The sequence below is a fragment of the Scyliorhinus canicula genome, chromosome 18 (assembly GCF_902713615.1).
Source record: "Scyliorhinus canicula chromosome 18, sScyCan1.1, whole genome shotgun sequence".
NCBI classification, from domain to species: Eukaryota; Metazoa; Chordata; class Chondrichthyes; order Carcharhiniformes; family Scyliorhinidae; genus Scyliorhinus; species Scyliorhinus canicula.
In genome coordinates, this window is record NC_052163.1 from 22,111,258 (window position 1) to 22,138,908 (window position 27,651).

Consider the following 27,651-nt stretch of genomic DNA (forward strand, 5'->3'; position numbering starts at 1 on the left):
ATACAAAAATGTGTGAATTTTTGTTGCTTGAGCCCCCTGTACTTGCCCAGCTAATGAATGTACAGGTTGAGCACGATTACAGAGCGCCTTGCCTTTTAAAAAAAAAAAAAAAAAATTTAGAGTACCCAATTCTTTTTTCCCAATTAAGGGGCAACTTAGTGTGGCCAATCCACTACCCTGCACATCTTTTTGGGTTATGGGGTGAGACCCACTCAAACACAGGAAGAATGTGCAAACCTCACATGGACAGTGACTCGGGGCCATGAACGAGCCCGTGTCCTCTGTGCCGTGATGCAGCAGTGCTAACCACTGTGCCGCCGTACTGCCTCACCTTGTTTTTCTATTTTCCAGCTTCCTTTTATCCACCAGATATAGGAGCACCTTGTCCTGTAGCATGATAGTTAAATATTTGGACTAGTAATCCACAGACGGGAGTTCAATAACCGCAATGGCCACTTGAGAGCATAAATTCAATTGGCTTAATTATTCTGCAATAGAAATTGGATTATGTTAGAAACCCATTTGGTTTATACATGGTACATTTTGGGGAAGGAAATCTGCCGCCCCACCCCCCCAACCCTACCCAAACTGGTCCATCTTTGACTCCAGATCTGACTGTGGGTGGCATGGTAGCAGATTGGTTAGCACTGTTGTTTCATAGCTCCAGGCACCGGGTTCAATTCCCGGCTTGGGCCACTGTCTGTGCGGAGTCTGCATGTTCTCTCCATGTCTGCGTGGGTTTCCTCCGGGTGCTCTGGTTTCCTCCCACAAGTCCCGAAAGACGTGCTTGTTAGGTGAATTGGACATTCTGAATTCTCTCTCCTTGTATCCGAACAGGCGCCAGAGTGGTGACTGGGAGATTTTCACAGTAACTTCATTGCAGAGTTAATGTCAGCCTACTTGTGACAATAATAAAGATTGTAGATTGCGGCAATGTGGTTCGCTCTGAAATCCTCTGTCACCAGGCAGAGCAAGCCATTCAGTTCCGTGCCAGAATGCGGCTCTCCACCAGCTAGTCAAACAAGTATGGGTGGATAATAAATGCTGGTCTAATCACTGTCACCCACATCCCATGAATTAATTTGAATAAAGAGCATGAGAAATAGGAGCTGGAAGGAGTCGGGCATTCAATAAGATCATGTTGATATTCAACCTTAATTTCACATTTCTTCCCAATCTGCATCTCCCGTTAACCTGTGAGAATGCCTCAAAATCCCGAGGGATAACTTGAAATGCTGGTTCCTGGTGGTGTATATTTGTTTGGAATAACGTGATTGATTTGGTTTTTAACATTTTAAGTGTACAACCCAACAAAGCAAAACAAAACCCCAGACCCGCCCCCCGCCCCTTCACCCACCCAAAACCCCAATAACATCCAACAACAGACCCATTCCTCCCCACCTTCCCAACAGCTGACGGCCTCAAACAGTAATATAAACATACCCCATATTTTGTGCACCCCGCAAAATAAACTTGACAGTCCCCAAATACAGGAACTCCTATCAAATCCCTCAGCCATACAGAGGCACAGGGCGGTGAAGCTGACCTCTACCCCTATGAGGAACTAGTGAGGTGAAGGTTAAAACATCTTCCCCAGCTCCCGTCTGCAGCTCCGGCAAGTCCCATCACCCCTAATATAACCCCCAGGGGACTGGGCTCCGAATCCACATGCAAGTTCACTAACATGGTGCGAAAAAACGACCTCCAATATCTCTCCAACTTTGGGCAGGACCAGGACATACGTACATGATTGGCTGGACCCCTCTCACAACGTTCACAAACGTCCTCCACCCCCTCAACACCCCCCATGCACCACCTTTAGCTGGATCAGCCCCAGCCTTGCACGTGAGGTTGAGGCATTCACCCTCCACAGCACCTCACACCACAACCCCTCCTCCAGCGCTATCCCCAATTCCTCCTCCCACTTGGCCTTGACCCCCTCCAATGACACCCTCTTCTCCTCCAAAATCCTCCCATATATCATCGAGATGACCACCTCCTCTGTTATATTACTTTGTGTAATACATATTTGAATCAGCCGAGTTGTTGAAATGAGCAGTAGATCACTAAATAAATTATACAATACAATGCTTTGATAACTAATAACTTCTCTCTCTAGCTTTCCTATATCTGTTCTCTCTGCACTCCTTTTTTAAAAAAAATAATTTTTATTGAAATTTTTACAAAATATAAACATCACAACAATATTAACAAAACAACCGCGGTAAAAACCCAAGAACAACACCCACCCAACTTCAAAAGCAACTACAAACAAAAGAACACCCAAACAACAAAATGGAAAGAGATAACACCCGCCACATCCCACAAACCCATGTACACAGTTCTCCCTCCCACCGAACCAAACCCTCCCCCCGGTTGATGCTGCTGCCGGCCTATTTCCCTACCGTTCCACCAGGAAGTCCAGGAAAGGCTGCCACCGCCTAAAGAACCCTTGTACTGATCCCCTCAGGGCAAATTTCACCTTCTCCAATTTAATGAACCCCGCCATATCATTGATCCAGGCCTCCACGCTTGGGGGCCTCTCATCCTTCCATTGGAGCAAGATCCTCCGCCGGGCTACTAGGGAGGCAAAGGCCAGAACACCGGCCTCTATCGCCTCCTGCACTCCCGGCTCCACTGCAACCCCAAAAATTGCGAGTCCCCAGTCTGGCTCGACCCTGGATCCCACCACCCTCGACACCGTCCTTGCTACACCCTTCCAAAACTCCCCCAGTGCTGGGCATGCCCAGAACATATGGGCGTGGTTCGCTGGGCTCCCCGAGCACCTCACACGCCTGTTTTCGCCCCCGAAAAACCTACTCACACTCGTCCCAGTCATGTGGGCCCTATGCAGCACCTTGAACTGTATGAGGCTAAGCCTCGCACAGGAAGAGGAGGAATTCACTCTCTCCAGGGCGTCTGCCAATGTCCCCTCCTCAATCTCCTCACCCAGCTCCTCTTCCCATTTACCCTTCAGTTCCTCCACTGAGGCCTCGTCTACCTCCTGCATCACCCGGTATATGTCCGAAATCCTCCCTCCTCCAACCCACACCCCCGAGAGCACCCTATCCCGCACCCCTCGTGGGGGCAGCAAGGGAAACCCCTCCACCTGCTGCTTGGCAAACACCCTCACCTGCATGAACCTAAACATGTTCCCGGGGGGAGCCCAAACCTCCCCTCTAACTCCCTCAAGCTCGCGTACCTCTCCTCCACAAACAGGTCCCTCAACCTCCTAACCCCTACCCTGTGCCAGCCCAGAAATCCGCCATCAATGCTTACCAGCGCCTCCAGGCTCATGCCCACACATGATGCCGCCTGAGCTTCCGCCTTTCTGGTAGTCAATATGAAATGAAAATGAAAATCGCTTATTGTCACAAGTAGGCTTCAATGAAGTTACTGTGAAAAGCCCCTAGTTGCCACATTCCGGCACCTGTCCGGGAAGGCTGGTACGGGAATCGAACCGTGCTGCTGGCCTGCTTGGTCTGCTTTAAAAGCCAGCGATTTAGCCTGGTGAGCTAAACCAGCCCCATAGGTCGAACCTGGCCTGAAGGCTACGCCTCTCCATTAGCAATCCCTCCTCCGGAGCCTCCGCATATCTCCTATCCCCCCATACCATCTCCCCTAGCAGTCTTTCCCTCTCCCTCTGCTCCCCCCTCTCCCTATGGGTTCGGATGGAGATCAATTCCCCCCTCGTCACCGCCTTCAATGCCTCCCAGACCGTCCCCATTCGGACCTCCCCGTTGTCATTGGTCACAAGGTACCTCTCGATACACCCCCAAACCCTCTCGGCCACCTCCTCTTCTGCCAGCAGCCCCACCTCCAAGCGCCAGAGCGGACGATGGTCCCTCTCTTCCCCCAGCCCGAGGTCCACCCAGTGCGGGGCATGATCTGAAATGGCAATGGCGGAGTATTCCATATCCTCCACCCTCGAAACCAGCCCCCTGCTCAGGACAAAAAAAATCAATCCTCGAATAGGCCTTATGCACGTGGGAGAAAAACGAGTACTCCCTGGCCCTTGGCCTCGCAAACCTCCAGGAATCCACCCCCCCATCTGGTCCATAAATCCCCTCAACACCTTAGCCGCCGCCGGCCTCCTACCCATCCGGGACTTGGATCGATCCAATGGGGGATCCAGTACCGTGTTGAAGTCCCCCCACCCCCCCCCAAATGATCAGGCCCCCCACCTCCAGGTCCGGAACGCGGCCCAACATACACCGCATAAACCCCGCATCGTCCCAATTTGGGGCGTAAACATTCACCAACACCACCCGCTCCCCCTGCAGCTTTCCACTCACCATCACATACCTCCCGCCACTGTCAGCCACCACATTTAACGCCTCACCTTCCCCACCAGGATCGCCACCCACCCGCCTCTTCTCATCCAGCCCTGAGTGAAATACTTGGCCTGCCTACCCATCCCTTCCTTAGCCGAACCTGGTCCACCACTTTCAGGTGTGTCTCTTGGAGCATGGCCACATCCGCCTTCAGCCCCTTCAGGTGCGCAAACACCGGGGCCCGTTTGACCGGCCCATTCAGCCCCCTCACATTCCAGGTTATCAGCCAGATAAGAGGGCTCCCTGCCCCCCTCCCCTGCCGATTAGCCATAACCCATCCCTTGTCCACCACCGGCCAGCGTCCCCCGCTCTGCCAGTTCCCCACGGTGGCAACCCCCCCACCCCCCCTCCAGCACCCCCTGCATCCTCCAGCTCCTTCCTGACTGTTTCAGCAGCAACCCGGTACCCCCCCCCCCCCCCCCCCCCCAGGCTAGGACCCCTCCTAGCCGCGCCCCTCCCTCCATAGCACTCCCGTGAGCCAGCTAACTTCTGCTGACCCCGGCGACCCCACGTGAGACTACCCCTCTTCCATCGTGTCCATCAGCGGGTCCTCCTCACCCCCCCCCCCCCCCCCCCCCCCCCCCCCCCCTTGTGCGGGAAAAGAAAACAGCCAGCAACGGCCCACGCTTGTCAGCCCCAACTCTGCCCCCACCATCTCCCATCGCGGGAAACCCGAGAAAAGCCCGCGCTTTCGCCCTGCCCAGCCCCGCCCCCTCTAGGGCAGCTCCCATTGTCAGTCCCCCCCACCAGCTCCCCGAACTCCCCGTTTACCCCCCTGCCCGAACCCGTCCACCAGACCCATACAGAAAAACCCAAACAAAAAAGACATAACGACATCACCCCACCCACCCTAAGGCCAACCCACATCTTACATTAAACCAAGCAAATACAAATACAGTATTATACAACATCCCTCATCTTAGACCCTCAGTTTGAGTCCAGTTTCGCGGCCCCCTGGACTGTCTGAGCCTCCATCAGCTTTCTGGTGGTAACCTTCAACGACTCCAGCAGCTCCACCTTAAGCTCCTGGAAGCAGCGCAGCAGAGTCTCCTGCTGCTCCTGCGCCCACTGCCTCCACTCCTCCGGGCCTCCGCCGGCCGCTATTTTGTTTTTCTTCCCCTGCTTTTCCAGGGTTGCTTCCACCATTTTTCTCCTTACCCCACTCCTGGTCCGGACCATAGGACCGTAGGAGTTGACTCCTGTCCTCTTCCCATGTCGGGATCTGCCGACAAAGTTCTGTTGGGGGCCCTGAAAAGAGCCCCAAAGTCCGTTTTCAGCGGGAGCTGCCGAATGTGTGGCTTAGCTCCGCATTACCGCCACCGGAGGTCCCTCTCTGCACTCCTGATACACACTCCTTCAGAAAGAGCGGGAAAGCTATTTATATAGGTCCTGATAGTGAGACATCTAGTGTTCAATTGCCTGTACTAACATTACATATATTGAACATGTATATTGATATACAGAGATCACTGCATCCTCCAGCCCCATCACTGCCAATTCCTCCAATAATGAGGAACGCAGCACCACCGGTAAAGCCGATAAAACCTTCTTTGCAAAGTCCCGCACCTGCATATACCAAAGGCCACTCTGTAAACAATTAATAAAGAATATTCATTAAAGTAAAATAAAATCAAAAAACACATGACAAAAGACTAATATACATTATGACACTTGAGTATATTAATAACTAAATTAATAACTAAAATTCTTGGCAAAGTATCCCAGCAGGATCTATTATTATATATCTTAAATCAGTTCTATATGTAGTTGCAATTCATCTCCATCGTATATCAATACCAAATCTTTTTGTTAAGCTTGGATTCTGCACCATAGAAAAGGTCATCTCTGGTCATATGTTTTTGTTTACAAAGTTGAGATTTCATTGGATCTTGCCGATTGTTTTAAATAAAACGGTACTTTGATATGCAATATGGGCTGACTTGGAGCAGTTTTTTCTATTTCTTATGAAGGTCTGAATTTCATAGCAACTCCTTGATGTAGCAAACTCCTCAAGACGATGTAAGATATCTGCCCTTGCTACTGTTGGGAGCATTCATATTTACATCTTGATCTAACTTTGGATGTTAATCATGTGCAGTATTTAATCTTTTAAAAACCATTAACAAGCTTGAGTTACAGATTTGAAGGCCAACAAATGTGTATGTTTAGAGTTGAACTTCATTCCCAACAAAAGCATCCAGATTTATGAGAGTAATCTTGGAGCTAGCATATGGTAACATGGTAAATGTGTTGCACTGAAACTATTAAATTAAATAAAATTATGTGGGCTGTGAGCCCATTTGTCCTTCAGTCCTTCCAAACTTTGACCTTATGCTTAACTTTGAATATTCCAAGAACGACAGTTAAATGAAATTTTTATTACTGTGCTTTAATATTAGGAATTAACATTTTTAAAAAAACATTCCCTTGAGAAAGTGTGTGTTGGGGACCACAGTACAGTACTTGTATTTTTGCAAGATGGAAAACCAACACAGAGCTAGCTAGAACATGTTTTAAATAGCTACTGTACTGAAGTTTGTGGCATTCTGTTTTCCATGTGTCCGACAATACTTTCAAAAACAATGGGCATGACTTAGTGGACGTGTCCCGCTAGAATCGGGACGTGGCTGGTAGATCCGAGGAGGGGTGTCTCCTGGGGTTCCTGACGGTCATTACGCTTCATGGCAAGGGAGGGGGAGCAGTTAGGCTCACTTCAATATATTTGAGCCCAATGCTCCCGAGGCTCGAGAACGAATGCCCATGCCTGGGAGACCTCGCCATGGCACTGTTTAGCGCTGACCAGACGCAATGGCACCTGGGGGTGCTGCCCAGGCCATTGGAGGCTCCCGGGTGGTCGGGCTCTTGGCAGGGTGGTAACCTGGCCCTCCTTTGCGCTACTAACTCGCTGGCTGCGTTTAATCCAATGATCTGAAATGTCAGGGTCAGGAGCAAACGGACAACTCTTGCCATTTTGCTTCCCTCATCACGCCAAGAAAAGTAAAATCCAGCCCCTAGGGTGAGACTCAATAATAGAGGGATTTCTGGAATGCTACTGGACAACTGTATTGCTACTGGTGTGCTCTGATTCACCACCTCAACCAAAGACATATTGCAGCAATAGCCGTTTGTGGCAAAACATCCATAACCCTCATTTCAAAATCATTTCCCTTTCTCCTTCCAGTGAGAATCCTGGATCACATTTCCTCTTCTGCCCCACTTTCCCACCAGTGAAATAATCTTTCATAATAAAAGCAGAGGATTGTGGCACCGTGGGAGAACCCCTACCGCTGGGCCAGAATCTCCAGCCAGAGAGGACTTATTGGCCATAAAAGAAGTGTTCAATGGGCTGGTACTCTGTTCGGAAATCCCACCACCACTTCTCCCACTATTCCCCAAAGGGTAAAAAACAGTATGGGTGTGAAGGTATGCTTGCAACAACAACAGAATAAAAACAGAAAATGTTGGATAAACTCAGCAGGTCTGGCAGCATCTGTGGAGAGAGAAACAGAGTTAATGTTCTGAGTTCACATGACTCCTCTTCGGAGCTAAAGAGGGGTAGAAATATATTGGATTATACAGTTGAGGACGGTGTGGAGGAGATGAAGCTGGATAGAAGTTCAGGCATAGGTCGGAGCTAAGGAGAGAGCAGCAAAGATGTCATGAACACAAGACCGAGTGAATGTTAATGGTAGCATTAAGGACTAAATCAGGTGTTGCTAGTGACATAAAGGTAAGATAACAGAATGTGTTAACAGGAGAACAACGGCCAGTGCTTGTGAAAGCAAAACTAAAAAAACACGTGAGAGTTGGCCCTGTGGGGGAGAAGAGGTTTGCATTGGGACAAAGAAAGAAAGCCAGAAACAAAAAAAAGGGATCAAGATGGAGCGCAAATAACAGCGCCGAAGTCCCAGGTTCGATCCCGGCTCTGGGTCACTGTCTGTGTGGAGTTTGCACAGTCTCCCCGTGTTTGCGTGGGTTTTGCCCCAACAATGTGCAGGCTAGGTGGATTAGCCACGCTAAATTGCCCCTTAATTGAAAAAAATTAATTGGGTACTCTAAATTTTTAAAAAAAGGAAGATGGAGCAAAAAGTTTGAAGTTGTTACCCTTTTTGAGTCCAGAAGGCTGCAACGTGCTTAATCGGAAGTTGAGGCATTGTCCTCCAGTTTGCGTTGGGCTTCACTGGAGCATTGCAGCAAACCAAGATCGACATGTGGGCATGAGAGCAAGATCGTTAAATTTGATTTGCTGACCACTAGAAAGGCTGAGGCACAGTGGAGGAAGGCACAAGGGGCAGTGTACGAACATGGTGGAAAGGCGAGTAGGATGCTGGCTCATCAGCTCCGTAAGCGGGATGCGGCTAAGGAGATTGCTGGAGTGAGAGACAAGAGTGGGAATGTGGTGCGGAAGGGGGTAGAGGTGAATGAGGTCTTCAAGGACTTTTACGGGGAACTGTACCAGTCGGAGCCAACGGGGGAGAGGAGGGGAATGGAGAGGTTCCTTGACAGGCTTTCTTTCCCGAAGGTGCAGGAGGAGAAGGTGGAGGGGCTGGGTGCGCCGATTGAGCTGGAGGAGCTAGTTAAGGGGATCGGGCAGATGCAGTCAGGGAAGGCACCGGGGCCGGATGGGTTCCCGGTGGAATTTTATAAAAAGTTCGTGGACCTAGTGGGCCCCTTGCTGGTGCGGACACTCAACGAAGCGTGGGAAGGGGGGACTTTGTCCCCGACGATGTCACGGGCGCTGATCTCGTTAATTTTAAAGAAGGACAAGGACCCCCAGCAGTGTGGGTCATACAGGCCCATATCTCTCCTCAACGTGGATGCTAAGGTGCTGGCAAAAATCCTGGCCACCAGGATAGAGGACTGTGTGCCAGGGGTTGTGCATGAGGACCAGACAGGTTTTGTGAAGGGAAGGCAGCTGAACACGAATGTGCGGAGATTGCTGAATGTCATTATGATGCCGGCGATTGAGGGGGAGGCAGAGATAGTGGTGGCGCTGGATGCGGAGAAGGCCTTCGATAGAGTGGAGTGGGGTTACCTATGGGAGGTGTTGGGGAGGTTTGGATTTGGTGAAGGGTTCATTAGATGGGTACGGCTGCTATATGAGGCCCCGATGGCGTGCGTGGCCACGAATAGGAGGAGGTCGGAGTACTTCCGGCTTTACCGAGGGACCAGGCAGGGTTGCCCCCTGTCCCCCTTGTTGTTTGCACTGGCAATCGAGCCGCTGGCGATGGCATTGAGAGATTCAGAGAGGTGGGGAGGCTTGGTGCGAGGTGGAGAGGAACATAGGGTGTCGTTGTATGCCGACGACCTGTTACTGTATGTGGCGGACCCGGTGGGAGGGATGCCGGGAGTGATGGAGTTACTAGCCGAGTTTGGGACTTTCTCAGGTTATAAATTAAACTTAGGCAAGAGCGAGGTGTTTGTGGTGCACCCTGGAGACCAGGAGGAAGGAATTGGTAGGCTCCCGCTTAGGCGGGCAGGGGAGAGCTTTAGGTACCTGGGGGTGCAAGTGGCCAGGGACTGGGGGACTCTCCACAAGCATAACTTTACCAGACTGGTAGATCAGATGGAGGAGGAGTTCAGGAGGTGGGACATGCTGCCATTGTCGTTGGCGGGGAGGGTGCAGTCCGTCAAAATGACAGTGCTTCCGAGGTTCTTGTTCCTTTTTCAGTGCCTGCCCATATTTATCCCCAGGGCCTTCTTTAGGAGAGTGACCGGCAGCATTCTGAGCTTTGTGTGGGCACATGGGACTCCGAGAGTGAGGAGGGTATTCCTGGAGCGAGGAAGGGATAGAGGCGGGCTGGCGCTGCCCAACCTTCTGGGGTACTATTGGGCAGCCAATGTGTCAATGGTGCGTAAATGGGTGATGGAGGGGGGAGGGGCGGCGTGGAAAAGAATGGAGATGGCGTCATGTAGAGGTACAAGCCTGGGTGCCATGGTAACGGCACCGTTGCCGCTCTCCCCCAAGAGGGTTACCACGAGCCCGGTGGTGGCGGCGACCCTAAGAATCTGGGGACAATGGAGACGGCATCGGGGGGAAACAGGGGGCTCGATGGAGGCTCCACTGGGTGGCAACCATCGGTTCATCCCGGGGAACACGGATGGGGGATTCAGGGGATGGCAAAGGGTGGGCATCAGCAAATTGAGGGACCTGTTTATTGGCGGGAGGTTTGCGGGCCTGGGGGAACTGGAAGATAAATTTGGCCTTCCCCAGGGGAACATGTTCAGATACCTGCAGGTAAAGGCGTTTGCTAGGCGACAGGTAGAGGGATTCCCTTTGCTGCCTTCGCAGGGGACGATGGACAGAGTGCTTTCGGGGGTGTGGGTAGGAGAGGGGAAGGTGTCTGACATCTATAAGGTAATGCAGGAGGTGGAGGAGTCGTCATTGAGGAGCTGAAGGCTAAATGGGAGGAGGAACTCTGGGAGCAGATAGAGGATGGGACTTGGGCGGAGGCCTTGGAGAGAGTCAACTCCTCCTCCTCATGTGCGAGGCTTAGTCTCATCCAATTTAAGGTGCTGCACCGGGCCCATATGTCCGGGACTAGGATGAGTAGGTTCTTCGGGGGTGAGGACAGGTGCACCAGATGTTCGGGGAGTCCTGCGAACCACGCCCATATGTTCTGGGCATGCCCAGCACTGGAAGAATTCTGGAAGGGGGTGGCGGGGACGGTGTCGAGGGTGGTTGGATCCAGGGTCAAACCAGGGTGGGGACTCGCGATTTTTGGGGTTGGGGTGGAGCCGGGAGTGCAGGAGGCGACAGAGGCCGGTATCCTGGCCTTTGCGTCCCTAGTAGCCCGTCGAAGGATTCTGTTACAATGGAAGGATGCAAGGCCCCCAAGCGTGGAGACCTGGATCAGTGACATGGCGGGATTTATAAAATTGGAAAAGGTCAAATTTGCCCTGAGAGGATCAATACAAGGGTTCTATAAATGATGGCAGCCTTTTCTGGACTTCCTGGCTCAGAGATAGGTAACTGGGTCAATAGCAGCAGCAACCCGGGGGGGTGCATTATTGTAGTGTTTATTCTGTAACTTTATAGTGTGTTAATTTGCGTTGTTGTTAAAATGCTGGGTTGTTCATGGGGATGGGGCGAATGTATATGATTGTTAATATTATTGTTATTTTCGGTATTTTACTAAAGTGCGTTATTGTTGTATAAAATCAAAATTTCTCAATAAAAATTATTTAAAAAAAAAAAAATGAGAGCAAGATCGTCTGTTTAAATGACAAGTGACAAGAAGGTTAGGGCCATGATTTACTCAGACTAATGTTCCCAAGTTTCACCCCCATCTTTACCACTATGCACTGCTGCTCCCACTCACCGTGTTGTCATTGCGGCTGCTCTTCCCAGCTCCACGGGCATTATTGGACTCTACCGCAGACCTCCGTCCCCATCTCTCCTCCTATTCTGGATCCCCATTCCCCACCCTTACTTCCACACTCACCCATTCCTTAGACTGAATTCTGCCCCAATTCACACTCTTTCAAATCAGCCTTGCACACATCCCCATCTCCGTCTTTTATTTCTTGCACTCACCCTTGTGCTCACTCTCTTTTTTGCCCCCCCCCCCCCCCCCCCCCCCCCCCCTAGACTCTCCCCCTTCCTGCACTCTCACATTGGGCCTCTGCTGTTTCACCATCAACTGGCGCTGTTTCCTGTAACCTCCCGTGTTGGGTTAGCACTCTGCAGCAGTGGGAGTTGATGATATTGAGCAGGAGACCTCGTTTGAGGTGGCAGCCAGTTGCGGCAATAATGGGACTGCTTCCTGTGCTAAGAAATGTAAAAATGAAGTTATTGTGGGTTGCTGGCCTGACCTGAGTGCACATTAGAAGTACCATGCTGAGAGACTGGGAACATTGGCAACGCTAAACTGAGAAGAAACAAACTAAGGTTACAGCCGAGTTTTTGCTTCTCTGTAATAAATAATAGTTAACGGTGTATTTAAACTTCTACATAAAAAGAAAGGTCTGTGTTCGAAAGGGCTGTTCTTTCTGGAAGATATTTGGAGGAGGGTAGTGGGCTAAGTGGTAGAAAACCTCATACTGTAGTGCTAAAGCATGCTGCATTGCGCTGGGAAAATTCCTCTTCGAAGTAGTGTGATGAATGCCCAATTTTAGATATATTGGGTTATAAGCACTTGGCTATTTTAAGGGATAAAAGCCTGGATTAGGGTGTTCTTGATGGCAGTAGTCATTTTAAAGAACAAATATATATTCTTGTTTTGCAAAGCTTTTTGGAGCCAGATGTGAAATTGACGGTCTTAAAAGCCTGGGCTAATGCGCTGTCATTTGACCATTTGGAGTTGTTGTGTTTTCAGCCTGGGAGTTGATTTGTTTTCAGCTTGGGGAGATGATGTTGTTGCTGGGTGGAGCTAAGGTATTCAGACATTTTGAGAAAGCTTTTTAGGTTTTTTTCTGATCTGGCAAACACTGACTCCACAATTAAGGGGCGCAATTCTCCGCAAATGCGGCGAGTCGTAAAGGCTGCCGTGAAACTGGCCGTGTTTCACGGCAGCCTCCGCGTCCCCTCCCGGGACCCGATTCTCCCCCCCGGGCGGGGCTAGCAGCGGGGCCCCGTGAAGCACGGCATCGCGGGCTTAGCGACCGTCGCTAAGTCCGCGCGGCAAGCGTCACGCCGGCTGACGCGCACAATGACGCGGATGACGTCATCACGCAGACGCGTCAAACCCACGCATGCGCGGGCCGTCATGCCCCTCAGCCACCCCGCGGACTGATCCTGCAGGGAGGCGGAAGAACAAATAGTGCGCGGGTATTGGATCCGCTGCCCGCGATCGGTGCCCACCGATCGCAGGCCCATGCCACCCTTGGCACGGCCGTGGTGCGGCCATGCCAATCGGTGCCATGGTTGTCCGGGACGGGCACTTTGTGGCCGTTTTCACGAACGCTGAAAGCAGGAGTGATCGCGGCCGTGAAAACGGCCGTAAACTCCGCGGTATTCAGCCCATCGGCCTGCGGAGAATCGCTGTTCGTCGTAAAAAATGGCGAGCAGCGATTTGTGTCGGGGGCGGCCGGAGGTGGGGGAGAATAGCGGGAGGCCGTGAAAATTGTCGGGAAGGCCCTGCCGCTATTCTCCGACCAGTCGTGGGCAGCGGAGAATCGCGCCCAAGGTCTTTTGCTCTTGCAGTAGGATAGATAAAAAAGATTAATAATATTTAAGTCTTGGCTGAGGACAAGGAAGAAGCTGAAACAAACCAGTTGAAACATCTAGCCAGAGACTGCAGAGGTTCCAACATGAGCCTGTTCTGGAAAGCAAGTATTGCTCTGTGCCATTGGGATGTGGGATGGTTGGAGAGCTGTATGTCTCTATCTTTCTTGTTTAATTGCGAATAGAGATAGTAATTAAGGGTATTGTATTTACTATATTAAGTATTATTGTTTAAGAGGTAATTGTAAGCTATTTTTGGGTCTGATGTTAAATATTGTGTTAATAATAAAGTTTTGTTGTAAAATTCCAAGGGCGCGATCTTCCCATGCCGCGGCGCATGGGAGAATCGACGTTTGGGCCATTTTGTCCCGCGGAGCCGATCCGACGGCGGCAGGCGATTCTCTGGAGAATCGGCGCCAATTGCACCGGCGCATTTGGCCTGGCGCCGGTCGCAGGCCGCTGTCCGCAGCTGGGCCGCTGATTCGCTGGTCTTGATGGGCTGAGTGGCCGCGCGGAAACGGCAGAGTCCCTCCGGCGCCGGCACTCCTTCACCGGGGGTGGGTGGGGGGGGGGGGGGGGGGTGGCGGGCCTGCCTCCGATGGGGTCTGGCCTGCGATTGGGGCCCACCAATCGGCGGGCCAGCCTCTCCAGCCCCAGCCCTATTTTATTACGGGGCCGGCCCCTGAACCCCCATGTCATGTTGTGTCGGGGCCGGCGCACTGAGGAAGTCCCCCGCGCATTCGCGGGTTGGCGCGGCCCAACTGCGCATGTGCAGGTTGGCGCAACGGAGACTGGAGCAGCGTGAACCGCTCCAGCGCAGTGCAGGGGGCCAGAATCAGCACTGCCCGTGCCCGTTTCGCGTCATCGTGAAACGCGACGGCGTTCACGACAGCGCGAACACTCTGTCTCCATTTTGGAGAATCGCGCCCCAAATCCCCATTCCTTTGTGCAATCAGTCCTGGAGTGAATCATTCTTTCCGCACAGTCTTGCAAAATAAACTCAAAACATTGGGGTTTCGATCCAGTATCTTAGCCACTTTTGGGATCTGGTCTGGGATCTTGATAATAGTAGTCGCAATACCTGTGTGAAAATTGCAGAGACTAATCCTTTCAGTAAGGACACATTCAGCAGCACAATGCACGTGATATGGTGAAGGTGTCTGCGATTTTAAAAGAGCACAATTAACATCTTTATATATTTCATGGAAAGTCTTGACCTTCAGAATTAACCAGTTGAATTGCAATAAAAGGAATGGGGATTTAAAAAAAAAATCTGTTAAAACTATAACCACAACTGTTTGAAATGTTACCCAAATGGAAAAAGCTCGCTGAATCAGGTTGGACTGAATACTTGGAAATGTCAATGTCATTGAGCAGAACTGTGACATTAGTTTCAAGTCGGGTGTTTATGACACCTTGCCGATACCAATTGCTGGCATGGTGTTCGAGCTTGTTTTGTACTGAAGGAATATTTATTAGGCAATGGAATATGAATATTTGAAACACTAGTTGAGAATTATTGGCTCTGAAAAGGGAAACGTGAATATTGTGTCTGTAGATGAGAGAGGAGGCAGCAAGTCTTCAATGGGAAGAAAAACTGATATAGTAAATGAGAAAAATCTGGTTTGTTTATATGTTTAATAAAAGTAAAGTACTCTTGATACTTCAGGTCTGGAACAAACAGAAAATGTTGGATTAACTCAGCTGGTCTGGCAGGATGAGGGGGGGGGGGGGGGTTTGAGTGAAATAGAAAGACAGGGATAGGTCTGAGCCAAAGAGGGATTGACAAAGATGTCATGGACATGAGATAAAGGAGCAGATCATGATGCCATTAGAGACTGAGGAGTGTTCAAAGAATTTACAGTGCAAAGAGGCCATTCGGTCCATCCAGTCTGCATTGGCCCTGGGAAAGTGCACCCTTCTTAAGCCCATACCTCCACCCTAACCCCGTAACCCAAAAACCCCACCTAACCTTTTGGGTACTTCGGGACAATTTAGCATGGCCAATCAACCTAACCTGCATATCTCTGGACTGTAGGAGGAAACTGGAGCACTCGGAGGACAGACACGCGCAAACCACTAGAATTGAACCCGGGTCCCCGGCGCTGTGAGGCAGCAGTGCTAGCCACTGAGCCACCGTGCCGCCCAATAGTAACCAAGGTAGTATAGCAGAATGCGTTGATAGGAGAACAAAGGGCAGTGCTCATAGAACATAGAACATAGAACGATACAGCGCAGTACAGGCCCTTCGGCCCTCGATGTTGCACCGACATGGAAAAAAACTAAAGGCCATCTAACCTACACTATGCCCTTATCATCCATATGCTTATCCAATAAACTTTTAAATGCCCTCAATGTTGGTGAGTTCACTACTGTTGCAGGTAGGGCATTCCACGGCCTCACCACTCTTTGCATAAAAAAACCCACCTCTGACCTCTGTCCTATATCTATTACCCCTCAATTTAAGGCTATGTCCCCTCGTGCTAGCCACCTCCATCCGCGGGAGAAGGCTCTCGCTGTCCACCCTATCTAACCCTCTGATCATTTTGTATGCCTCTATTAAGTCACCTCTTAACCTTCTTCTCTCTAACGAAAACAACCTCAAGTCCATCAGCCTTTCCTCATAAGATTTTCCCTCCATACCAGGCAACATCCTGGTAAATCTCCTCTGCACCCGTTCCAAAGCTTCCACGTCCTTCCTATAATGAGGCGACCAGAACTGTACGCAATACTCCAAATGCGGCCGTACCAGAGTTTTGTACAGCTGCAACATGACCTCATGGCTCCGGAACTCAATCCCTCTACCAATAAAGGCCAACACACCAAAGGCCTTCTTCACAACCATATCAACCTGGGTGGCAACTTTCAGGGATCTATGTACATGGACACCGAGATCCCTCTGCTCATCCACACTACCAAGAATTTTACCATTAGCCAAATATTCCGCATTCCTGTTATTCTTTCCAAAGTGAATCACCTCACACTTCTCCACATTAAACTCCATTTGCCACCTCTCAGCCCAGCTCTGCAGCTTATCTATGTCCCTCTGTAACCTGCAACATCCTTCCGCACTGTCTACAACTCCACCGACTTTAGTGTCGTCTGCAAATTTACTCACCCATCCTTCTGCGCCCTCCTCTAGGTCATTTATAAAAATGACAAACAGCAACGGCCCCAGAACAGATCCTTGTGGTACGCCACTCGTAACTGAACTCCATTCTGAACATTTCCCATCAACCACCACTCTCTGTCTTCTTTCAACTAGCCAATTTCTGATCCACATCTCTAAATCATCCTCAATCCCCAGCCTCCGTATTTTCTGCAATAGCCGACCGTGGGGAACCTTATCAAACGCTTTACTGAAATCCATATACACCACATCAACTGCTCTACCCTCGTCTATCTGTTCAGTCACCTTCTCAAAGAACTCGATAAGGTTTGTGAGGCATGACCTACCCTTCACAAAACCATGTTGACTATCCCTAATCATATTATTCCTATCTAGATGATTATAAATCGTATCTTTTATAATCCTCTCCAAGACTTTACCCACCACAGACATTATGCTCACCGGCCTATAGTTACCGAGGTTATCTCTACTCCCCTTCTTGAACAAAGGGACCACATTTGCTATCCTCCAGTCCTCTGGCACTATTCCTGTAGCAAATGATGACCTAAAAATCAAAGCCAAAGGCTCAGCAATCTCTTCCCTGGCTTCCCAGAGAATCCTAGGATAAATCCCATCAGGCCCCGGGGACTTATCTATTTTCACCTTGTCCAGAATTGCCAACACTTCTTCCCTACGCACCTCAATGCCATCTATTCTAATAGCCTGGGTCTCAGCATTCTCCTCCACAATATTATCTTTTTCCTGAGTGAATACTGACGAAAAGTATTCATTTAGTATCTCGCTTATCTCCTCAGCCTCCACACACAACTTCCCACCACTGTCCTTGACTGGCCCTACTCTTACCCTAGTCATTCTTTTATTCCTGACATACCCATAGAAAGCTTTTGGGTTTTCCTTGATCCTACCTGCCAAAGACTTCTCATGTCCCCTCCTTGCTCGTCTCAGCTCTCTCTTTAGATCCTTCCTCGCTTCCTTGTAACTATCGAGCGCCCCAACTGAAACTTCACGCCTCATCTTCACATAGGCCTCCTTCTTCCTCTTAACAAGAGATTCCACTCACATAGATTTACATAGAACAGTACAGCACAGAACAGGCCTTTCGGCCCTCGATGTTGTGCCGAGCAATGATCACCCCACTCAAACCCACATATCCACCCTATACCCGTAACCCAACAACCCCCCCCCCCCAACTAACCTTACTTTTTTAGGACACTACGGGCAATTTAGCATGGCCAATCCACCTAACCCGCACATCTTTGGACTGTGGGAGGAAACCGGAGCACCCGGAGGAAACCCACGCACACACGGGGAGGACGTGCAGACTCTGCACAGACAGTGACCCAGCCGGGAACTGAACCTGGGACCCTGGAGCTGTGAAGCATTTATGCTAACCACCATGCTACCGTGCTGCCACGGTTCCCTCACTCGACCCCTTCCTCCCTGCCTGACTGGTACGTACTTATCAAGAACATGCAATAGCTGTTCCTTGAACAAGCTCCACATATCCAGTGTGCCCAACCCTTGCAGCCTACTTCTCCAACCTACACATCCTAAGTCATGTCTAATGGCATCATAATTGCCCTTCCCCCAGCTATAACTCTTGCCCTGCGGGGTATACTTATCCCTTTCCATCACTAACGTAAAGGTCACCGAATTGTGGTCACTGTTTCCAAAGTGCTCACCTACCTCCAGATCTAACACCTGGCCTGGTTCATTACCCAAAACCAAATCCAATGTGGCCTCGCCTCTTGTTGGCCTGTCAACATATTGTGTCAGGAAACCCTCCTGCACACATTGTACAAAGAACGACCCATCTAATGTACTCGAACTATATCTTTTCCAGTCAATATTTGGAAAGTTAAAGTCTCCCATAACAACTACCCTGTTACTTTCACTCTTTTCCAGAATCATCTTCGCCATCCTTTCCTCTACATCCCTAGAACTATTAGGTGGCCTATAGAAAACTCCCAACAGGGTAACCTCTCCTTTCCTGTTTCTAACCTCAGCCCATACTACCTCGGAAGAAGAGTCCCCATCTAGCATCCTTTCCGCCACCGTAATACTGTCCTTGACTAGCAGCGCCACACCTCCCCCTCTTTTGCCCCCTTTTCTGAGCTTACTAAAACACCTTTTGTTGGTCCTCAGTGGGAGCAAAACTGAACAAGGAGAGCGATTCTGTGTGGGAGACGTGGGGTTGTGTTGCGGCAAGCTAGGGGAACCGAATAACAGATCTCAAAAAGGGAGAAGTCAGTCTAAAGTTGTTGAACTCGATGTTGAATCCAGAAGGCTGTAATGTGCCTAATCAGAAGATTAGGCCTTGTTCTTCCTGTTTGCGTTGGCCTTCACTGGAGCATTGCAGCAGGCCGAGGATGGACATGTGGGCATGAAATCAAGATGCTGAGTTGTGGACGAAGCAAAGGTGTTCCGCAAAGCGGGCACCGATATAGCGGAGACTGCATTGGGAGCAGCGAATACTTGTTTAGTTCTTTGCTCTGTTTAACATTTTGCGTATCTAGAAAGATATGTTCCCTTACGTGGAATATACATTGCTTCGTTTAAGTTAGAAAAGGGATTCTCCCAACCACAATATATCTGTGCCAGTAACACATTGCCTGCAGAAGATAATGATCACTGACTCATAACTGACGTCTTATTGTTGAGGTGAAGTTTCCTCCAAAACTGAGTCCTTATTTTAAAAAGTCCAATGGGCACAGTATCTTGTTATGGCACCTTCTATTTGAACAATGTGCACTTAAGAAAGTTTTTGTACTGTACTAGATTTGGAGTACTTCTTCCATCTTGCAGCTAAGTTTCTAATACAAACCCATTATATTTAATTTAAACTGAAGTAATGGAGAGAGTTCTGTTTTGTACAGCTAAATATGGGAGTTGCAGAAATGTTCCTAACGTCAGGCGTTTCCTGTTACTTATTTGGCCAAATATTTATGTTGGTGCAGAGTATTATAGTTTTGTAACTTTAGCTTTAAAAATAAAGCCCAGAATATTGTTGTTGTGGCTTATCAACAGTTGTGTAATAAAAACTCTGGAAAATCTTACTGGTGGTCAGTGGCGTGCAGAGGTCTGGTGATGCCCGGGGCAAATCTTGATTGTATGCCCCAAAACCCCACGTAAATATTTCATTAAATATCACCAAAAAACCTATAGAAAACGTAGTTGCACACGTTCTAGAGCTATTCACTGACCTCTTTATCTTTAGAACATAGAACGATACAGCGCAGTACAGGCCCTTCGGCCCTCGATGTTGCACCGACATGGAAAAAAACTAAAGGCCATCTAACCTACACTATGCCCTCATCCAATAAACTTTTAAATGCCCTCAATGTTGGCGAGTTCACTACTGTTGCAGGTAGGGCATTCCACGGCCTCACCACTCTTTGCGTAAAAAACCCACCTCTGACCTCTGTCCTATATCTATTACCCCTCAATTTAAGGCTATGTCCCCTCGTGCTAGCCACCTCCATCCGCGGGAGAAGGCTCTCGCTGTCCACCCTATCTAACCCTCTGATCATTTTGTATGCCTCTATTAAGTCACCTCTTAACCTTCTTCTCTCTAACGAAAACAACCTCAAGTCCATCAGCCTTTCCTCATAAGATTTTCCCTCCATACCAGGCAACATCCTGGTAAATCTCCTCTGCACCCGTTCCAAAGCTTCCACGTCCTTCCTATAATGAGGCGACCAGAACTGTGCGCAATACTCCAAACGCGGCCGTACTAGAGTTTTGTACAACTGCAACATGACCTCATGGCTCCGGAACTCAATCCCTCTACCAATAAAGGCCAACACACCATAGGCCTTCTTCACAACCCTATCAACCTGGGTGGCAACTTTCAGGGATCTATGTTCATGGACACCGAGAGCCCTCTGCTCATCCATACTACCAAGAATTTTACCATTAGCCAAATATTCCGCATTCCTGTTATTCTTTCCAAAGTGAATCACCTCACACTTCTCCACATTAAACTCCATTTGCCACCTCTCAGCCCAGCTCTGCAGCTTATCTATGTCCCTCTGTAACCTGCAACATCCTTCCGCACTGTCTACAACTCCACCGACTTTAGTGTCGTCTGCAAATTTACTCACCCATCCTTCTGCGCCCTCCTCTAGGTCATTTATAAAAATGACAAACAGCAACGGCCCCAGAACAGATCCTTGTGGTACGCCACTCGTAACTGAACTCCATTCTGAACATTTCCCATCAATTACCACTCTCTGTCTTCTTTCAACTAGCCAATTTCTGATCCACATCTCTAAATCACCCTCAATCCCCAGCCTCTGTATTTTCTGCAATAGCCGACCGTGGGGAACCTTATCAAACGCTTTACTGAAATCCAATACACCACATCAACTGCTCTACCCTCGTCTACCTGTTCAGTCACCTTCTCAAAGAACTCGATAAGGTTTGTGAGGCATGACCTACCCTTCACAAAACCATGCTGACCATCCCTAATCATATTATTCTTATCTAGATGATTATAAATTGTATCTTTTATAATCCTCTCCAAGACTTTACCCACCACAGACGTTAGGCTCACTGGCCTATAGTTACCGGGGTTATCTCTACTCCCCTTCTTGAACAAAGGGACCACATTTGCTATCCTCCAGTCCTCTGGCACTATTCCTGTAGCCAATGATGACCTAAAAATCAAAGCCAAAGGCTCAGCAATCTCTTCCCTGGCTTCCCAGAGAATTCTAGGATAAATCCCATCAGGCCCCGGGGACTTATCTATTTTCACCTTGTCCAGAATTGCCAACACTTCTTCCCTACGCACCTCAATGCCATCTATTCTAATAGCCTGGGTCTCAGCATTCTCCTCCACAATATTATCTTTTTCCTGAGTGAATACTGACGAAAAGTATTCATTTAGTATCTCGCTTATCTCCTCAGCCTCCACACACAACTTCCCACCACTGTCCTTGACTGGCCCTACTCTTACCCTAGTCATTCTTTTATTCCTGACATACCTATAGAAAGCTTTTGGGTTTTCCTTGATCCTACCTGCCAAAGACTTCTCATGTCCCCTCCTTGCTCGTCTTAGCTCTCTCTTTAGATCCTTCCTCGCTTCCTTGTAACTATCAAGCGCCCCAACTGAAACTTCACGCCTCATCTTCACATAGGCCTCCTTCTTCCTCTTAACAAGAGATTCCACTTCTTTGGTAAACTACGGTTCCCTCGCTCGACCCCTTCCTCCCTGCCTGACTGGTACGTACTTATCAAGAACATGCAATAGCTGTTCCTTGAACAAGCTCCACATATCCAGTGTGCCCAACCCTTGCAGCCTACTTCTCCAACCTACACATCCTAAGTCATGTCTAATGGCATCATAATTGCCCTTCCCCCAGCTATAACTCTTGCCCTGCGGGGTATACTTATCCCTTTCCATCACTAACGTAAAGGTCACCGAATTGTGGTCACTGTTTCCAAAGTGCTCACCTACCTCCAGATCTAACACCTGGCCTGGTTCATTACCCAAAACCAAATCCAATGTGGCCTCGCCTCTTGTTGGCCTGTCAACATATTGTGTCAGGAAACCCTCCTGCACACATTGTACAAAGAACGACCCATCTAATGTACTCGAACTATATAATTTCCAGTCAATATTTGGAAAGTTAAAGTCTCCCATAACAACTACCCTGTTACTTTCGCTCTTTTCCAGAATCATCTTCGCCATCCTTTCCTCTACATCCCTAGAACTATTAGGTGGCCTATAGAAAACTCCCAACAGGGTGACCTCTCCTTTCCTGTTTCTAACCTCAGCCCATATTACCTCGGAAGAAGAGTCCCCATCTAGCATCCTTTCCGCCACTGTAATACTGTCCTTGACAAGCAGCGCCACACCTCCCCCTCTTTTGCCCCCTTCTCTGACCTTACTAAAACACCTAAACCCCGGAACCTGCAACAACCATTCCTGTCACTGCTCTATCCATGTCTCTGAAATGGCCACAACATCAAAGTCCCAGGTACCAACCCATGCTGCCAGTTCCCCTACCTTATTTCGTATACTCCTGGCATTGAAGTAGACACACTTCAAACCACCTACCTGAACACTGGCACCCTCCTGCGAAGTCAAATCTGTGCTCCTGACCTCTATACTCTCAATCTCCCGTACCCCAAAACTACAATCCAGGTTCCCATGCCCCTGCTGAATTAGTTTAAACCCCCCCAAAGAGTACTAACAAATCTCCCCCCCAGGATATTGGTGCCCCTCAGGTTCAGATGTAGACCATCCTGTCTATAGAGGTCCCACCTTCCCCAGAAAGAGCCCCAGTTATCCAGAAATCTGAATCCCTCCCGCCTGCATCATCCCTGTCGCCACGTGTTTAATTGCTCTCTCTCCCTATTCCTCATCTCACTATCACGTGGCACGGGCAACAACCCAGAGATAATAACTCTGTTTGTTCTCGCTCTGAGCTTCCATCCTAGCTCCCTAAAGGCCTGCCTGACATCCTTGTCCCCTTTCCTACCTATGTCGTTAGTGCCAATGTGGACTACGACTTGGGGCTGCTCCCCCTCTCCCTTAAGGACCCGGAAAACACGATCCGAGACATCACGTACCCTTGCACCTGGGAGGCAACATACCAAACGTGAGTCTCTCTCGCTCCCACAAAATCTCCTATCTGTGCCCCTGACTATTGAGTCCCCAATTACTAATGTTCTACTCCTTTCCCCCCTTCCCTTCTGAGCAACAGGGACAGACTCCGTGCCAGAGGTCCGTACCCCATGGCTTAGGGTCCCTGCACAGACTGCTTCTTCCCAGTCCCTCTTACAGTTACCCATCTATCTCCAGTCTTTGGTGTAACTACTTCCCTGAAGCTCCTATCTATGACCCCCTCTGCCTCCCGAATGATCCGAAGTTCATCCAGTTCAAGCTCCAGGTCCCTAACACGGTTTTTGAGGAGCTGGAGTTGGGTGCACTTCCCACAGATGAAATCAGCAGGGACACTGACGGCGTCCCTCACCTCAAACATTCTGCATGAGAAGCATTGTACTGCCTTCACTGACATCACCTCTAGATTTAAAAAAAACAAGAAGAAAAAGAAACGAAGAGCTTACCTGATATTCCCTCAAACCCTGCTCCCGGTGAAAGGTAAGCAAATTTAAAGGCACTCACTCACCTTCACGACAGGCCCCAAGCTGCCTCTAGGTCAGGGGTGGGCAAACTTTTCCGTGCAAGGGCCACATTCAGAAATTCACAATTCACAAAGGGCCGCATAGTATATTAAGTAAAATAATTACTTCACCCGGTTATGATTCTGGGCGCCTCATACAGAACATAGAACAGTACAGCACAGTACAGGCCCTTCGGCCCTCGACGTTGTGCCGAGCAATGATCATCCTACTCAAGTCAACGTATCCACCCTATACCAGTAAGTAACCCAACAGCCCCCCCATTAACCTTAAAAAAAAATTTTTTAAAAAATTTTTTTTTAATGACTTGGAGGGCCGCAGAAATACCTTTGGCGGGCCGCATGCGGCCCGCGGGCCGTAGTTTGCCCACCCCTGCTCTAGGTCATCTCTAAGGTATAGGACGGCTGCCTGAGGTTAAATTGCGCTGTAAGAGTTAGTCAATTTCCCCTTAGCGCTGGGATTCTAGGGATATTGTTCTCTTCTTCAGTCATTTTGCTTTGCAGCAATGGGTGAGATGTTATGTCTCGAAAGTTGTGCCTCCCTCCTCTGCAACCCCCATGGAGAAGGATAAGAGCAGCAACGTCATGGAAATACTGTTATGACCCTTGTGGAAACAAACTACAAACAACCCAACTAAGACCAATATACAAAACTTCACTTTTATATTAGCAATCACACCAAAATCAATGTAAATTAAACATGAATTAACAGGAAAATTGCAATAATATGACCGATAAATTACACATAGCAGATACAAAGACATATCTCACACATTTCTCAGTCAGCCCATTCAGCACGTATCACATTCATTTCAGCCACAATATCCTTCAAAACGTTGAACTTCTTCAAATCAAATTCCATCTTCATTTCTCTAAAGCTTTAGCACCAAGTCTCATCAAACAACGGCATTACTTCACCCAATTTCCACAAATATAATTTTCACAGTCGACACATTTCCAGATCCCTTCTTCTTCACAAAACCCTGGTCATGTGGGGCCTGTTTGTGCACTATGCCAGTGCATAAAGGGTCCCCAAATCCAGATATAAAGCTTTGTTCAAGATTCGAGCTCCAGCAGCTTGCAGTCAAGTAGAACGTAGAACATAGACCAGTACAGCACAGAACAGGCCCTTCAGCCCTCGATGTTGTGCCGAGCAATGATCACCCTACTCAAACCCACGTATCCACCCTATACCCGTAACCCAACAGCCCCCCCCCCCCTTAACCTTACTTTTTTAGGACACTACGGGCAATTTAGCATGGCCAATCCACCTAACCCGCACATCTTTGGACTGTGGGAGGAAACCGGAGCACCCGGAGGAAACCCACGCACACACGGGGAGGACGTGCAGACTCCGCACAGACAGTGACCCAGCCGGGAACCGAACCTGGGACCCTGGAGCTGTGAAGCATTTATGCTAACCGCCATGTTACCGTGCTGCCCCTGTCTCTGAGAATCTCCCATTTATAGGACCCTGGGCTTTAAGTATAAAGGGTAAGAGGGCAAAAGTTAAGAGGCCATGATGAATCTTCATAAAATACTGGTTCTGTCCCAAATGGGTGCCCCTGGCCCAAATGTCAAATTCTGGGCACGACAGTTTAGTAAATTGACAACTATAGAGAGGGTGCAGAGAAGAGTTTAAAAATCGATCAAAAGATAAAGATAAAGAATAAATAAAACTCACCCATGGTGGCATTGATTGCCGTTGATTCGGGAGATTTCGCGCCCTTTTTGTTCACCAGGCGCGCAGGCGCGCTCCGGCCGACCGCGGTGCGCAGGTGCGCTCCGGCCGCCCGCGGTGCGCAGGCGCCCTCCGGCCGCCCGCGGTGCGCAGGCGCGCTCCGGCCGCCCGCGGTGCGCAGGCGCGCTCCGGCCGACCGCGGTGCGCAGGCGCGCTCCGGCCGCCCGCGGTGCGCAGGCGCGCTCTGGCCGACCGCGGTGCGTGCTCCCTTCTCTTCACGCTGCTGCCCCCATCCAATCGATGCCCGGGCCAGCGCACCGTCGGCCCCCCCCCTCTGCACGCCACTGCTGGTGGTCCTGAGAGGAATTATGTAACTTTTTTGCTTTTACATTTGTCAGCATTTGTCAGCAAATAATATTAAATCCAGCTGTGTTTCAATTCACAGCATTTTGAAACATACAAACTTTTCCCCCCACCTGTTTCAAACAATTTAATATATCCTATTATTCAATCACAGTTTTGTACTTCTAAAGCAATGGGAAATGGGTGATGCGTGGAGCTTGTTAAATCTGGTTTAAATATACATTGAACTGGATAATTTCATGGTGTTCCTCATCATGCATTTTGTAAATATCTATCTCGATTCAAGTTGAACGGCCTTTTATTTTACTCCCCGAAACATTTGAATATCAAATGAATTCACCCCACCTCTGTGGAGTTTGCACTTTGTCCCCCTGTCTGCGTGGCTTTCCTCCGGGTGCTCCGGTTTCCTCCCACAGTCCAAAGATGAGCAGGTTAGGCAGATCGACCATGCTAAAATTGCCCCTTAGTGGGGTTATGGGGAAAGGGTGGGGGAGTGAGCCTAGGTAGGTTGCTCTTTCAGAGGATGGATGCAGACTCAATGGACCGAATAGCCTCCTTCTGCACTGTCGAAAGTCTATGATGTTTCTGTCTCTGAACTATTTCCTGTTCTTCGCTCCTTCCATGATTTTGCTGTTTTGAGTGTAGTTGCTTCATGGGTGTGAGTGGAGTTGTGTGCCAAACTGAGACCAGGAGCATATGGCATTGAGTCATGTAGATGGGTGGGAAATGGCCCAGCTGGAAATACAATCGAAAATATGTGTTCTAAATTACAATTTATACTCCCAATTACAAATGCCAGAATATTTGTTTTTTGTTCCCAGCTTTTCCAAACATGTGTCAACTTTGATTCAGTTAGTAGCACTCTTGCCTCCAGTCACAAGGTTCCAGGTGATTCCACTCCAGGGCCAGAGCACGAATGTCAAGTTTGACACTCAGTGCGTAACTATCAGAGGTGCCGATTTGGATGAGATGTTAAACTGAGGCTCCAGCTGCTTACTCGGGTGGATGTAAAGGACTCCATGGTACAATTTCACGGAAAAACAGGGAGGTTATCTCTGGTATCCTGGCCAGTATTATTCCTCAATTGACATCACCAATGCAGATTATCTGGTTGTTCTACATTGTGGGAGCTTGCTGTGCGCAAATTGGCTGCTGCACTTCAGAAGTACCTAATTTTGGCTGTAAAATGTTTAGAAATGTCTGCTATTGTGGAAAGCACTTACAAATGCAGGTCTGCCTGCCTGTCTTTCTTTCAAACCACTAACTTCCAGAAACCCAGAATGTATCTTTCCAAAGTTCCTCTTGCAGATTAGTGTACTTTCAATATGACTGATTTATTTGCCACTGAAACAAAAAAGTGGCATGTTAAGGAGCAATATGATGCCACCTGTAAGGCAAATAAAATTCACAGCAGATTTTATAGCTACCACTTACATTTTTTATATTTTTAAATGGTGAAGCCCTGAAATTTCAAGAGTCAGCAATATCTTATCAGAACTGCTTGATTTATTTCTCCACTTTCCCAAACGGTCCAGGAAGAAATATCACCTTTCATAAACTAGATAAGCAATGGGAATCGGAACCCATTGGACAGTAATTGGACATCTGCTCTGGGTGAAGTTGACTGGATGGCCATTAACCTTTTATTTCAACCTAGATTTTTACGTTGTTTGTTCTGGTGTGGATTGAGATGTATTCTCGGAGTGTGAAGGGTAAAGAAGCAAGAAAGCTTATACTCAGTTACCGTCCTCCTTACTAGCTGTTGGACCAATAATGCTGCATGTGACATCGAGAGCCTACAGAATGCAGAAAGGGAAGATCCAGAGAAT

The 27,651-nt window shown here is 48.9% G+C and overlaps 1 protein-coding gene across 3 annotated transcripts in view; it reads left to right on the plus strand.

Annotated features, from left to right (window-relative positions):
• LOC119953088 (transmembrane channel-like protein 6) overlaps positions 1–27,651 on the plus strand; it is a 119,777-nt gene that overhangs the window by 22,690 nt on the left and 69,436 nt on the right. The window lies entirely within an intron of this gene.